This window comes from Salvelinus namaycush, chromosome 33 (assembly GCF_016432855.1).
Source record: "Salvelinus namaycush isolate Seneca chromosome 33, SaNama_1.0, whole genome shotgun sequence".
Lineage (NCBI taxonomy): Eukaryota > Metazoa > Chordata > Actinopteri > Salmoniformes > Salmonidae > Salvelinus > Salvelinus namaycush.
The window spans coordinates 34,005,804-34,019,849 of record NC_052339.1 but is presented as its reverse complement, the minus strand read 5'-3'; positions in this window follow the sequence as shown (position 1 = coordinate 34,019,849).

Genomic DNA, 14,046 nt, shown 5'->3' with positions numbered 1-14,046 from the left:
CTGTATTGATGGTCTGACTTGTCCAGGTAGAAAGTCCTGTGGTGGGAACACAGGAAGGTTAGACAATACTACTTCCTGTATTGATGGTCTGACTTGTCCAGGTAGAAAGCCCTGTGATGGGAACACAGGAAGGTTAGACAATACTACTTCCTGTAGTGATGGTCTGACTTGTCCAGGTAGAAAGCCCTGTGATGGGAACACAGGAAGGTTAGACAATACTACTTCCTGTATTGATGGTCTGACTTGTCCAGGTAGAAAGTCCTGTGATGGGAACACAGGAAGGTTAGACAATACTACTTCCTGTATTGAAGGTCTGACTTGTCCAGGTAGAAAGCCCTGTGATGGGAACACAGGAAGGTTGGACAATACTACTTCCTGTTATGATGGTCTGACTTGTCCAGGTAGAAAGCCCTGTGATGGGAACACAGGAAGGTTGGACAATACTACTTCCTGTTATGATGGTCTGACTTGTCCAGGTAGAAAGCCCTGTGATGGGAACACAGGAAGGTTGGACAATACTACTTCCTGTAGTGATGGTCTGAATTGTCCCGGTAGAAAGCCCTGTGATGGGAACACAGGAAGGTTAGACAATACTACTTCCTGTAGTGATGGTCTGACTTGTCCAGGTAGAAAGCCCTGTGATGGGAACACAGGAAGGTTGGACAATACTACTTCCTGTAGTGATGGTCTGAATTGTCCAGGTAGAAAGCCCTGTGATGGGAACACAGGAAGGTTAGACAATACTACTTCCTGTATTGATGGTCTGACTTGTCCAGGTAGAAAGTCCTGTGGTGGGAACACAGGAAGGTTAGACAATACTACTTCCTGTATTGATGGTCTGACTTGTCCATGTAGAAAGCCCTGTGATGGGAACACAGGAAGGTTAGACAATACTACTTCCTGTAGTGATGGTCTGACTTGTCCAGGTAGAAAGCCCTGTGATGGGAACACAGGAAGGTTAGACAATACTACTTCCTGTATTGATGGTCTGACTTGTCCAGGTAGAAAGTCCTGTGATGGGAACACAGGAAGGTTAGACAATACTACTTCCTGTATTGAAGGTCTGACTTGTCCAGGTAGAAAGCCCTGTGATGGGAACACAGGAAGGTTAGACAATACTACTTCCTGTTATGATGGTCTGACTTGTCCAGGTAGAAAGCCCTGTGATGGGAACACAGGAAGGTTGGACAATACTACTTCCTGTAGTGATGGTCTGAATTGTCCCGGTAGAAAGCCCTGTGATGGGAACACAGGAAGGTTAGACAATACTACTCCCTGTAGTCATTATTATTTTAGATAAAAAACGGGAATATTCATGCAATGTTGTGTGGCATGTGGTTAGGGTAAGCCTTCCACACTATGTCCCCATTGGTCAGAACCACAGTAGCCTTCCACACTATGTCCCCATTGGTCAGAACCACAGTAGCCTTCCACACTATGTCCCCATTGGTCAGAACCACAGTAGCCTTCCACACTATGTCCCCATTGGTCAGAACCACAGTAGCCTTCCACACTATGTCCCCATTGGTCAGAACCACAGTAGCCTTCCACACTATGGCCCCATTGGTCAGAACCACAGTAGCCTTCCACACTATGGCCCCATTGGTCAGAACCAGTAGCCTTCCACACTATGGCCCCATTGGTCAGAACCACAGTAGCCTTCCACACTATGGCCCCATTGGTCAGAACCAGTAGCCTTCCACACTATGTCCCCATTGGTCAGAACCACAGTAGCCTTCCACACTATGTCCCCATTGGTCAGAACCACAGTAGCCTTCCACACTATGGCCCCATTGGTCAGAACCACAGTAGCCTTCCACACTATGTCCTCATTGGTCAGAACCACAGTAGCCTTCCACACTATGGCCCCATTGGTCAGAACCAGTAGCCTTCCACACTATGTCCTCATTGGTCAGAACCACAGTAGCCTTCCACACTATGGCCCCATTGGTCAGAACCAGTAGCCTTCCACACTATGGCCCCATTGGTCAGAACCACAGTAGCCTTCCACACTATGGCCCCATTGGTCAGAACCAGTAGCCCTCCACACTATGTCCCGATTGGTCAGAACCAGTAGCCTTCCACACTATGTCCCGATTGGTCAGAACCAGTAGCCCTCCACACTATCTCCCCATTGGTCAGAACCACAGTAGCCTTCCACACTATGTCCCCATTGGTCAGAACCAGTAGCCCTCCACACTATCTCCCCATTGGTCAGAACCAGTAGCCCTCCACACTATGTCCCCATTGGTCAGAACCAGTAGCCCTCCACACTATGTCCCGATTGGTCAGAACCAATAGCCTTCCACACTATGTCCCCATTGGTCAGAACCAGTAGCCTTCCACACTATGTCCCCATTGGTCAGAACCAGTAGCCCTCCACACTATGTCCCCATTGGTCAGAACCAGTAGCCCTCCACACTATGTCCCCATTGGTCAGAACCACAGTAGCCTTCCACACGATGTCCCCATTGGTCAGAACCAGTAGCCCTCCACACTATGGCCCCATTGGTCAGAACCAGTAGCCCTCCACACTATGTCCCCATTGGTCAGAACCAGTAGCCCTCCACACTATGGCCCCATTGGTCAGAACCAGTAGCCCTCCACACTATGTCCCCATTGGTCAGAACCACAGTAGCCTTCCACACTATGGCCCCATTGGTCAGAACCACAGTAGCCTTCCACACTATGGCCCCATTGGTCAGAACCAGTAGCCCTCCACACTATGTCCCGATTGGTCAGAACCAGTAGCCCTCCACACTATGTCCCCATTGGTCAGAACCAGTAGCCCTCCACACTATGTCCCCATTGGTCAGAACCACAGTAGCCTTCCACACTATGGCCCCATTGGTCAGAACCACAGTAGCCCTCCACACTATGGCCCCATTGGTCAGAACCACAGTAGCCTTCCACACTATGGCCCCATTGGTCAGAACCACAGTAGCCCTCCACACTATGGCCCCATTGGTCAGAACCACAGTAGCCTTCCACACTATGGCCCCATTGGTCAGAACCACAGTAGCCTTCCACACTATGGCCCCATTGGTCAGAACCACAGTAGCCTTCCACACTATGGCCCCATTGGTCAGAGCCACAGTAGCCTTCCACACTATGTCCCCATTGGTCAGAACCACAGTAGCCTTCCACACTATGGCCCCATTGGTCAGAACCAGTAGCCCTCCACACTATGTCCCGATTGGTCAGAACCACAGTAGCCTTCCACACTATGGCCCCATTGGTCAGAACCAGTAGCCTTCCACACTATGGCCCCATTGGTCAGAACCACAGTAGCCTTCCACACTATGGCCCCATTGGTCAGAACCAGTAGCCTTCCACACTATGGCCCCATTGGTCAGAACCAGAGTAGCCTTCCACACTATGGCCCCATTGGTCAGAACCACAGTAGCCTTCCACACTATGGCCCCATTGGTCAGAGCCACAGTAGCCTTCCACACTATGTCCCCATTGGTCAGAACCACAGTAGCCTTCCACACTATGGCCCCATTGGTCAGAACCAGTAGCCCTCCACACTATGTCCCGATTGGTCAGAACCACAGTAGCCTTCCACACTATGGCCCCATTGGTCAGAACCAGTAGCCTTCCACACTATGGCCCCATTGGTCAGAACCACAGTAGCCTTCCACACTATGGCCCCATTGGTCAGAACCAGTAGCCTTCCACACTATGGCCCCATTGGTCAGAACCACAGTAGCCTTCCACACTATGTCCCCATTGGTCAGAACCACAGTAGCCTTCCACACTATGGCCCCATTGGTCAGAACCACAGTAGCCTTCCACACTATGTCCCCATTGGTCAGAACCAGTAGCCTTCCACACTATGGCCCCATTGGTCAGAACCTCAGTAGCCTTCCACACTATGGCCCCATTGGTCAGAACCACAGCAGCCTTCCACACTATGTCCCCATTGGTCAGAACCACAGTAGCCTTCCACACTATGGCCCCATTGGTCAGAACCACAGTAGCCTTCCACACTATGGCCCCATTGGTCAGAACCAGTAGCCCTCCACACTATGGCCCCATTGGTCAGAACCAGTAGCCTTCCACACTATGGCCCCATTGGTCAGAACCACAGTAGCCTTCCACACTATGGCCCCATTGGTCAGAACCACAGCAGCCTTCCACACTATGGCCCCATTGGTCAGAACCAGTAGCCTTCCACACTATGGCCCCATTGGTCAGAACCAGTAGCCCTCCACACTATGTCCCCATTGGTCAGAACCAGTAGCCCTCCACACTATGTCCCCATTGGTCAGAACCAGTAGCCTTCCACACTATGGCCCCATTGGTCAGAACCACAGCAGCCTTCCACACTATGGCCCCATTGGTCAGAACCAGTAGCCTTCCACACTATGGCCCCATTGGTCAGAGCCACAGTAGCCTTCCACACTATGTCCCCATTGGTCAGAACCACAGTAGCCTTCCACACTATGGCCCCATTGGTCAGAACCACAGCAGCCTTCCACACTATGTCCCCATTGGTCAGAACCACAGTAGCCTTCCACACTATGGCCCCATTGGTCAGAACCACAGCAGCCTTCCACACTATGTCCCCATTGGTCAGAACCACAGTAGCCTTCCACACTATGGCCCCATTGGTCAGAACCCAGTAGCCCTCCACACTATGTCCCCATTGGTCAGAACCACAGTAGCCTTCCACACTATGGCCCATTGGTCAGAACCAGTAGCCCTCCACACTATGTCCCCATTGGTCAGAACCACAGTAGCCTTCCACACTATGGCCCCATTGGTCAGAACCACAGTAGCCCTTCCACACTATGGCCCCATTGGTCAGAACCACAGTAGCCTTCCACACTATGGCCCCATTGGTCAGAACCAGTAGCCTTCCACACTATGTCCTCATTGGTCAGAACCAGTAGCCTTCCACACTATGTCCTCATTGGTCAGAACCAGTAGCCTTCCACACTATGGCCCCATTGGTCAGAACCACAGTAGCCTTCCACACTATGGCCCCATTGGTCAGAACCAGTAGCCCTCCACACTATGTCCCCATTGGTCAGAACCACAGTAGCCTTCCACACGATGTCCCCATTGGTCAGAACCACAGCAGCCTTCCACACTATGGCCCCATTGGTCAGAACCAGTAGCCCTCCACACTATGTCCCCATTGGTCAGAACCACAGTAGCCTTCCACACTATGTCCCCATTGGTCAGAACCACAGTAGCCTTCCACACTATGTCCCCATTGGTCAGAACCACAGTAGCCCTCCACACTATGGCCCCATTGGTCAGAACCAGTAGCCTTCCACACTATGGCCCCATTGGTCAGAACCACAGCAGCCTTCCACACTATGGCCCCATTGGTCAGAACCACAGTAGCCCTCCACACTATGGCCCCATTGGTCAGAACCAGTAGCCTTCCACACTATGGCCCCATTGGTCAGAACCACAGTAGCCTTCCACACTATGGCCCCATTGGTCAGAACCAGTAGCCTTCCACACTATGGCCCCATTGGTCAGAACCACAGCAGCCTTCCACACTATGTCCCCATTGGTCAGAACCACAGTAGCCTTCCACACTATGGCCCCATTGGTCAGAACCACAGTAGCCTTCCACACTATGGCCCCATTGGTCAGAAACCAGTAGCCCTCCACACTATGTCCCCATTGGTCAGAAACCACAGTAGCCTTCCACACTATGGCCCCATTGGTCAGAGCCACAGTAGCCTTCCACACTATGTCCCCATTGGTCAGAACCACAGTAGCCTTCCACACTATGGCCCCATTGGTCAGAACCAGTAGCCCTCCACACTATGTCCCCATTGGTCAGAACCAGTAGCCCTCCACACTATGTCCCCATTGGTCAGAACCAGTAGCCCTCCACACTATGTCCCGATTGGTCAGAACCAGTAGCCTTCCACACTATGTCCCCATTGGTCAGAACCAGTAGCCTTCCACACTATGTCCCCATTGGTCAGAACCAGTAGCCCTCCACACTATGTCCCCATTGGTCAGAACCAGTAGCCCTCCACACTATGTCCCCATTGGTCAGAACCACAGTAGCCTTCCACACTATGTCCCCATTGGTCAGAACCAGTAGCCCTCCACACTATGGCCCCATTGGTCAGAACCAGTAGCCCTCCACACTATGTCCCCATTGGTCAGAACCAGTAGCCCTCCACACTATGGCCCCATTGGTCAGAACCAGTAGCCCTCCACACTATGTCCCCATTGGTCAGAACCACAGTAGCCTTCCACACTATGGCCCCATTGGTCAGAACCACAGTAGCCTTCCACACTATGGCCCCATTGGTCAGAACCAGTAGCCCTCCACACTATGTCCCGATTGGTCAGAACCAGTAGCCCTCCACACTATGTCCCCATTGGTCAGAACCAGTAGCCCTCCACACTATGTCCCCATTGGTCAGAACCACAGTAGCCTTCCACACTATGGCCCCATTGGTCAGAACCACAGTAGCCCTTCACACTATGGCCCCATTGGTCAGAACCACAGTAGCCTTCCACACTATGGCCCCATTGGTCAGAACCACAGTAGCCCTCCACACTATGGCCCCATTGGTCAGAACCACAGTAGCCTTCCACACTATGGCCCCATTGGTCAGAACCACAGTAGCCTTCCACACTATGGCCCCATTGGTCAGAACCACAGTAGCCTTCCACACTATGGCCCCATTGGTCAGAGCCACAGTAGCCTTCCACACTATGTCCCCATTGGTCAGAACCACAGTAGCCTTCCACACTATGGCCCCATTGGTCAGAACCAGTAGCCCTCCACACTATGTCCCCATTGGTCAGAACCACAGTAGCCTTCCACACTATGTCCCCATTGGTCAGAACCACAGTAGCCTTCCACACTATGTCCCCATTGGTCAGAACCACAGTAGCCCTCCACACTATGGCCCCATTGGTCAGAACCAGTAGCCTTCCACACTATGGCCCCATTGGTCAGAACCACAGCAGCCTTCCACACTATGGCCCCATTGGTCAGAACCACAGTAGCCCTCCACACTATGGCCCCATTGGTCAGAACCAGTAGCCTTCCACACTATGGCCCCATTGGTCAGAACCACAGTAGCCTTCCACACTATGGCCCCATTGGTCAGAACCAGTAGCCTTCCACACTATGGCCCCATTGGTCAGAACCACAGCAGCCTTCCACACTATGTCCCCATTGGTCAGAACCACAGTAGCCTTCCACACTATGGCCCCATTGGTCAGAACCACAGTAGCCTTCCACACTATGGCCCCATTGGTCAGAACCAGTAGCCCTCCACACTATGTCCCCATTGGTCAGAACCACAGTAGCCTTCCACACTATGGCCCCATTGGTCAGAGCCACAGTAGCCTTCCACACTATGTCCCCATTGGTCAGAACCACAGTAGCCTTCCACACTATGGCCCCATTGGTCAGAACCAGTAGCCCTCCACACTATGGCCCCATTGGTCAGAACCACAGCAGCCTTCCACACTATGTCCCCATTGGTCAGAACCACAGTAGCCTTCCACACTATGTCCCCATTGGTCAGAACCAGTAGCCCTCCACACTATGTCCCCATTGGTCAGAACCAGTAGCCCTCCACACTATGTCCCCATTGGTCAGAACCAGTAGCCCTCCACACTATGTCCCGATTGGTCAGAACCAGTAGCCTTCCACACTATGTCCCCATTGGTCAGAACCAGTAGCCTTCCACACTATGTCCCCATTGGTCAGAACCAGTAGCCCTCCACACTATGTCCCCATTGGTCAGAACCAGTAGCCCTCCACACTATGTCCCCATTGGTCAGAACCACAGTAGCCTTCCACACTATGTCCCCATTGGTCAGAACCAGTAGCCCTCCACACTATGGCCCCATTGGTCAGAACCAGTAGCCCTCCACACTATGTCCCCATTGGTCAGAACCAGTAGCCCTCCACACTATGGCCCCATTGGTCAGAACCAGTAGCCCTCCACACTATGTCCCCATTGGTCAGAACCACAGTAGCCTTCCACACTATGGCCCCATTGGTCAGAACCACAGTAGCCTTCCACACTATGGCCCCATTGGTCAGAACCAGTAGCCCTCCACACTATGTCCCGATTGGTCAGAACCAGTAGCCCTCCACACTATGTCCCCATTGGTCAGAACCAGTAGCCCTCCACACTATGTCCCCATTGGTCAGAACCACAGTAGCCCTCCACACTATGTCCCCATTGGTCAGAACCACAGTAGCCTTCCACACTATGGCCCCATTGGTCAGAACCACAGTAGCCCTTCACACTATGGCCCCATTGGTCAGAACCACAGTAGCCTTCCACACTATGGCCCCATTGGTCAGAACCACAGTAGCCCTCCACACTATGGCCCCATTGGTCAGAACCACAGTAGCCTTCCACACTATGGCCCCATTGGTCAGAACCACAGTAGCCTTCCACACTATGGCCCCATTGGTCAGAACCACAGTAGCCTTCCACACTATGGCCCCATTGGTCAGAGCCACAGTAGCCTTCCACACTATGTCCCCATTGGTCAGAACCACAGTAGCCTTCCACACTATGGCCCCATTGGTCAGAACCAGTAGCCCTCCACACTATGTCCCGATTGGTCAGAACCACAGTAGCCTTCCACACTATGGCCCCATTGGTCAGAACCAGTAGCCTTCCACACTATGGCCCCATTGGTCAGAACCACAGTAGCCTTCCACACTATGGCCCCATTGGTCAGAACCAGTAGCCTTCCACACTATGGCCCCATTGGTCAGAACCACAGCAGCCTTCCACACTATGTCCCCATTGGTCAGAACCACAGTAGCCTTCCACACTATGGCCCCATTGGTCAGAACCACAGTAGCCTTCCACACTATGTCCCCATTGGTCAGAACCAGTAGCCTTCCACACTATGGCCCCATTGGTCAGAACCACAGTAGCCTTCCACACTATGGCCCCATTGGTCAGAACCACAGCAGCCTTCCACACTATGTCCCCATTGGTCAGAACCACAGTAGCCTTCCACACTATGGCCCCATTGGTCAGAACCACAGTAGCCTTCCACACTATGGCCCCATTGGTCAGAACCAGTAGCCCTCCACACTATGGCCCCATTGGTCAGAACCAGTAGCCTTCCACACTATGGCCCCATTGGTCAGAACCACAGTAGCCTTCCACACTATGGCCCCATTGGTCAGAACCACAGCAGCCTTCCACACTATGGCCCCATTGGTCAGAACCAGTAGCCTTCCACACTATGGCCCCATTGGTCAGAACCAGTAGCCCTCCACACTATGTCCCCATTGGTCAGAACCAGTAGCCCTCCACACTATGTCCCCATTGGTCAGAACCAGTAGCCTTCCACACTATGGCCCCATTGGTCAGAACCACAGCAGCCTTCCACACTATGGCCCCATTGGTCAGAACCAGTAGCCTTCACACTTGAGAAGGCCACTATGGCCCCATTGGTCAGAGCCACAGTAGCCTTCCACACTATGTCCCCATTGGTCAGAACCACAGTAGCCTTCCACACTATGGCCCCATTGGTCAGAACCACAGCAGCCTTCCACACTATGTCCCCATTGGTCAGAACCACAGTAGCCTTCCACACTATGGCCCCATTGGTCAGAACCACAGCAGCCTTCCACACTATGTCCCCATTGGTCAGAACCACAGTAGCCTTCCACACTATGGCCCCATTGGTCAGAACCAGTAGCCCTCCACACTATGTCCCCATTGGTCAGAACCACAGTAGCCTTCCACACTATGGCCCCATTGGTCAGAACCAGTAGCCCTCCACACTATGGCCCCATTGGTCAGAACCACAGCAGCCTTCCACACTATGGCCCCATTGGTCAGAACCACAGTAGCCTTCCACACTATGGCCCCATTGGTCAGAACCAGTAGCCTTCCACACTATGTCCTCATTGGTCAGAACCAGTAGCCTTCCACACTATGTCCTCATTGGTCAGAACCAGTAGCCTTCCACACTATGGCCCCATTGGTCAGAACCACAGTAGCCTTCCACACTATGGCCCCATTGGTCAGAACCAGTAGCCCTCCACACTATGTCCCCATTGGTCAGAACCACAGTAGCCTTCCACACTATGTCCCCATTGGTCAGAACCACAGCAGCCTTCCACACTATGGCCCCATTGGTCAGAACCAGTAGCCCTCCACACTATGTCCCCATTGGTCAGAACCACAGTAGCCTTCCACACTATGTCCCCATTGGTCAGAACCACAGTAGCCTTCCACACTATGTCCCCATTGGTCAGAACCACAGTAGCCCTCCACACTATGGCCCCATTGGTCAGAACCAGTAGCCTTCCACACTATGGCCCCATTGGTCAGAACCACAGCAGCCTTCCACACTATGGCCCCATTGGTCAGAACCACAGTAGCCCTCCACACTATGGCCCCATTGGTCAGAACCAGTAGCCTTCCACACTATGGCCCCATTGGTCAGAACCACAGTAGCCTTCCACACTATGGCCCCATTGGTCAGAACCAGTAGCCTTCCACACTATGGCCCCATTGGTCAGAACCACAGCAGCCTTCCACACTATGTCCCCATTGGTCAGAACCACAGTAGCCTTCCACACTATGGCCCCATTGGTCAGAACCACAGTAGCCTTCCACACTATGGCCCCATTGGTCAGAACCAGTAGCCCTCCACACTATGTCCCCATTGGTCAGAACCACAGTAGCCTTCCACACTATGGCCCCATTGGTCAGAGCCACAGTAGCCTTCCACACTATGTCCCCATTGGTCAGAACCACAGTAGCCTTCCACACTATGGCCCCATTGGTCAGAACCAGTAGCCCTCCACACTATGGCCCCATTGGTCAGAACCACAGCAGCCTTCCACACTATGGCCCCATTGGTCAGAACCACAGTAGCCTTCCACACTATGTCCCCATTGGTCAGAGCCACAGTAGCCTTCCACACTATGTCCCCATTGGTCAGAACCACAGTAGCCCTCCACACTATGGCCCCATTGGTCAGAACCAGTAGCCTTCCACACTATGTCCCCATTGGTCAGAACCAGTAGCCTTCCACACTATGGCCCCATTGGTCAGAACCAGTAGCCTTCCACACTATGGCCCCATTGGTCAGAACCAGTAGCCTTCCACACTAGGTGCTCTCCTCTGTACCAATAGATCAGACTCAGACCAGACCAAAGTAGGGCAGCAGTCCATCACGTGTTTGTTTTGGAGCTGGGTGGTGTGGTATGGAGCTGCTGGGCAGTCATAGTGTAGATCAATCATCTGACTAACCCAGTCCAAGCCCCCTCAGATCTCAGCAGAAACACAAACTAAGACTGCGCCTCAAATGGCACTCTGTTCCCTATATGCTGCACTACTTGTAATAACCAGGGCCCTATTATGCAGTGCACCCTATAGAGAATAGGTTTCCATTTAGAACACAATGTAACCGTCTTTCATCTGGGCTCCCTTCCAAATGCCATCCCTTCTTTCCTTCATGGAGTGCTAAATGACTTAAATGTTAAATGTGAGTGGGTTAGAGGGGGTGTAGTTACACAGCGTGGCCACTGGGGGCAGCACTAGACTGGTCTCTTTAGTCTATAAAGATGGTGAATGGGGAATGGACGGTGTGATGGAGTCTAATGGTGCTGGCTCAGCGGTATGTACGTGAATCAGTCACAGCCAGGCAACCGTCTCCTAATCCAGTTATACCAAGGACCAGGTATGTCGCTAACGACGCACCAAGGCATATCCTTTACCGTCACCACAGCCTGAAGCAGTACATATTTAGACAGATATACAGATATAGGCTAATATCTGCATGCCCTTACCGTTATGCAGATGAGAACATTCAGTTGGTAACATGTTCTACATGCGTGTGAGCAGTAACCCACATTTAAATAACAAACATAGCTAGTCTATAAACGTCTGAATAAAATCTAGACTATAAACATCTGAATTAAATCTAGTCTATAAACGTCTGAATTAAATCTAGTCTATAAACGTCTGAATTAAATCTAGACTATAAACGTCTGAATTAAATCTAGTCTCTAAAGGTCTGAATTAAATCTAGTCTATAAACGTCTGAATTAAATCTAGTCTATAAACGTCTGAATTAAATCTAGACTATAAACGTCTGAATTAAATCTAGTCTATAAACGTCTGAATTAAATCTAGACTATAAACGACTGAATTAAATCTAGTCTATAAACGTCTGAATTAAATCTAGTCTATAAACGACTGAATTAAATCTAGTCTATAAACGGTTGAATAAAAGCACAATCCTTCTGTGAAAGTGTAAACAAGCGCACTGCCTGGATAGGAAATACATCCCTATACTATAAATTCTGAAACGCCGCCTAGTGTTTATGATTGATGGTAAACAGGAAGGAGTAATACCAGGTCCTAGTGTTTATGATTGATGGTAAACAGGAAGGAGTAATACCAGGTCCTAGTGTTTATGATTGATGGTAAACAGGACGGAGTAATACCAGGTCCTAGTGTTTATGATTGATGGTAAACAGGAAGGAGTAATACCAGGTCCTAGTGTTTATGATTGATGGTAAACAGGAAGGAGTAATACCAGGTCCTAGTGTTTATGATTGATGGTAAACGGGAAAGAGTAATACCAGGTCCTAGTGTTTATGATTGATGGTAAACAGGAAGGAGTAATACCAGGTCCTAGTGTTTATGATTGATGGTAAACAGGAAGGAGTAATACCAGGTCCTAGTGTTTATGATTGATGGTAAACAGGAAGGAGTAATGCCAGGTCTAAGTGTTTATGATTGATGGTAAACAGGAAGGAGTAATATCAGGTCCTAGTGTTTATGATTGATGGTAAACAGGAAGGAGTAATACCAGGTCCTAGTGTTTATGATTGATGGTAAACAGGAAGGAGTAATACCAGGTCCTAGTGTTTATGATTGATGGTAAACAGGAAGGAGTAATACCAGGTCCTAGTGTTTATGATTGATGGTTAACAGGAAGGAGTAATACCAGGTCCTAGTGTTTATGATTGATGGTAAACAGGAAGCAGTAATGCCAGGTCCTAGTGTTTATGATTGATGGTAAACAGGAAGGAGTAATGCCAGGTCCTAGTGTTTATGATTGATGGTAAACAGGAAGGAGTAATACCAGGTCCTAGTGTTTATGATTGATGGTAAACAGGAAGCAGTAATGCCAGGTCCTAGTGTTTATGATTGATGGTAAACAGGAAGGAGTAATGCCAGGTCCTAGTGTTTATGATTGATGGTAAACAGGAAGGAGTAATGCCAGGTCCTAGTGTTTATGATTGATGGTAAACAGGAAGGAGTAATACCAGGTCCTAGTGTTTATGATTGATGGTAAACAGGAAGCAGTAATGCCAGGTCCTAGTGTTTATGATTGATGGTAAACAGGAAGGAGTAATGCCAGGTCCTAGTGTTTATGATTGATGGTAAACAGGAAGGAGTAATGCCAGGTCTAAGTGTTTATGATTGATGGTAAACAGGAAGGAGTAATATCAGGTCCTAGTGTTTATGATTGATGGTAAACAGGAAGGAGTAATACCAGGTCCTAGTGTTTATGATTGATGGTAAACAGGAAGGAGTAATATCAGGTCCTAGTGTTTATGATTGATGGTAAACAGGAAGGAGTAGTGCCAGGGATACTGTATATACGGTTGACAATAAAACAGCAGATCAGGGATTCATCCGTCCATTTAGTTTAGTTTATTCTGCCCAGTACGTGATTACAGACACTGGGTCAGTCCCAAATGATACTCTATTCCCTATATGGTGCACTACTTTAGGGCTACCCATACAGCTCTGGTCAAACGTACTACAAATAGTTGGCAATTTGGGACTCAGTCAAGCTGGCCAGACATTTATTACCAGTGAGATATTTCTGCTTGTTTTGTTATTAATAACATTCATTAATCAGAGCGGTATTAAAACAGTTATTGCTCGGGATGGAATTGTGGTGTAAATCAGTAATGGCATGGTGGGGGATGACGTCTATAATACACAGACTGACTGGCATGGTGGGGGATGACACACTGACACACACACAGACACACACACACACAGACACACACACACACTGACACACACA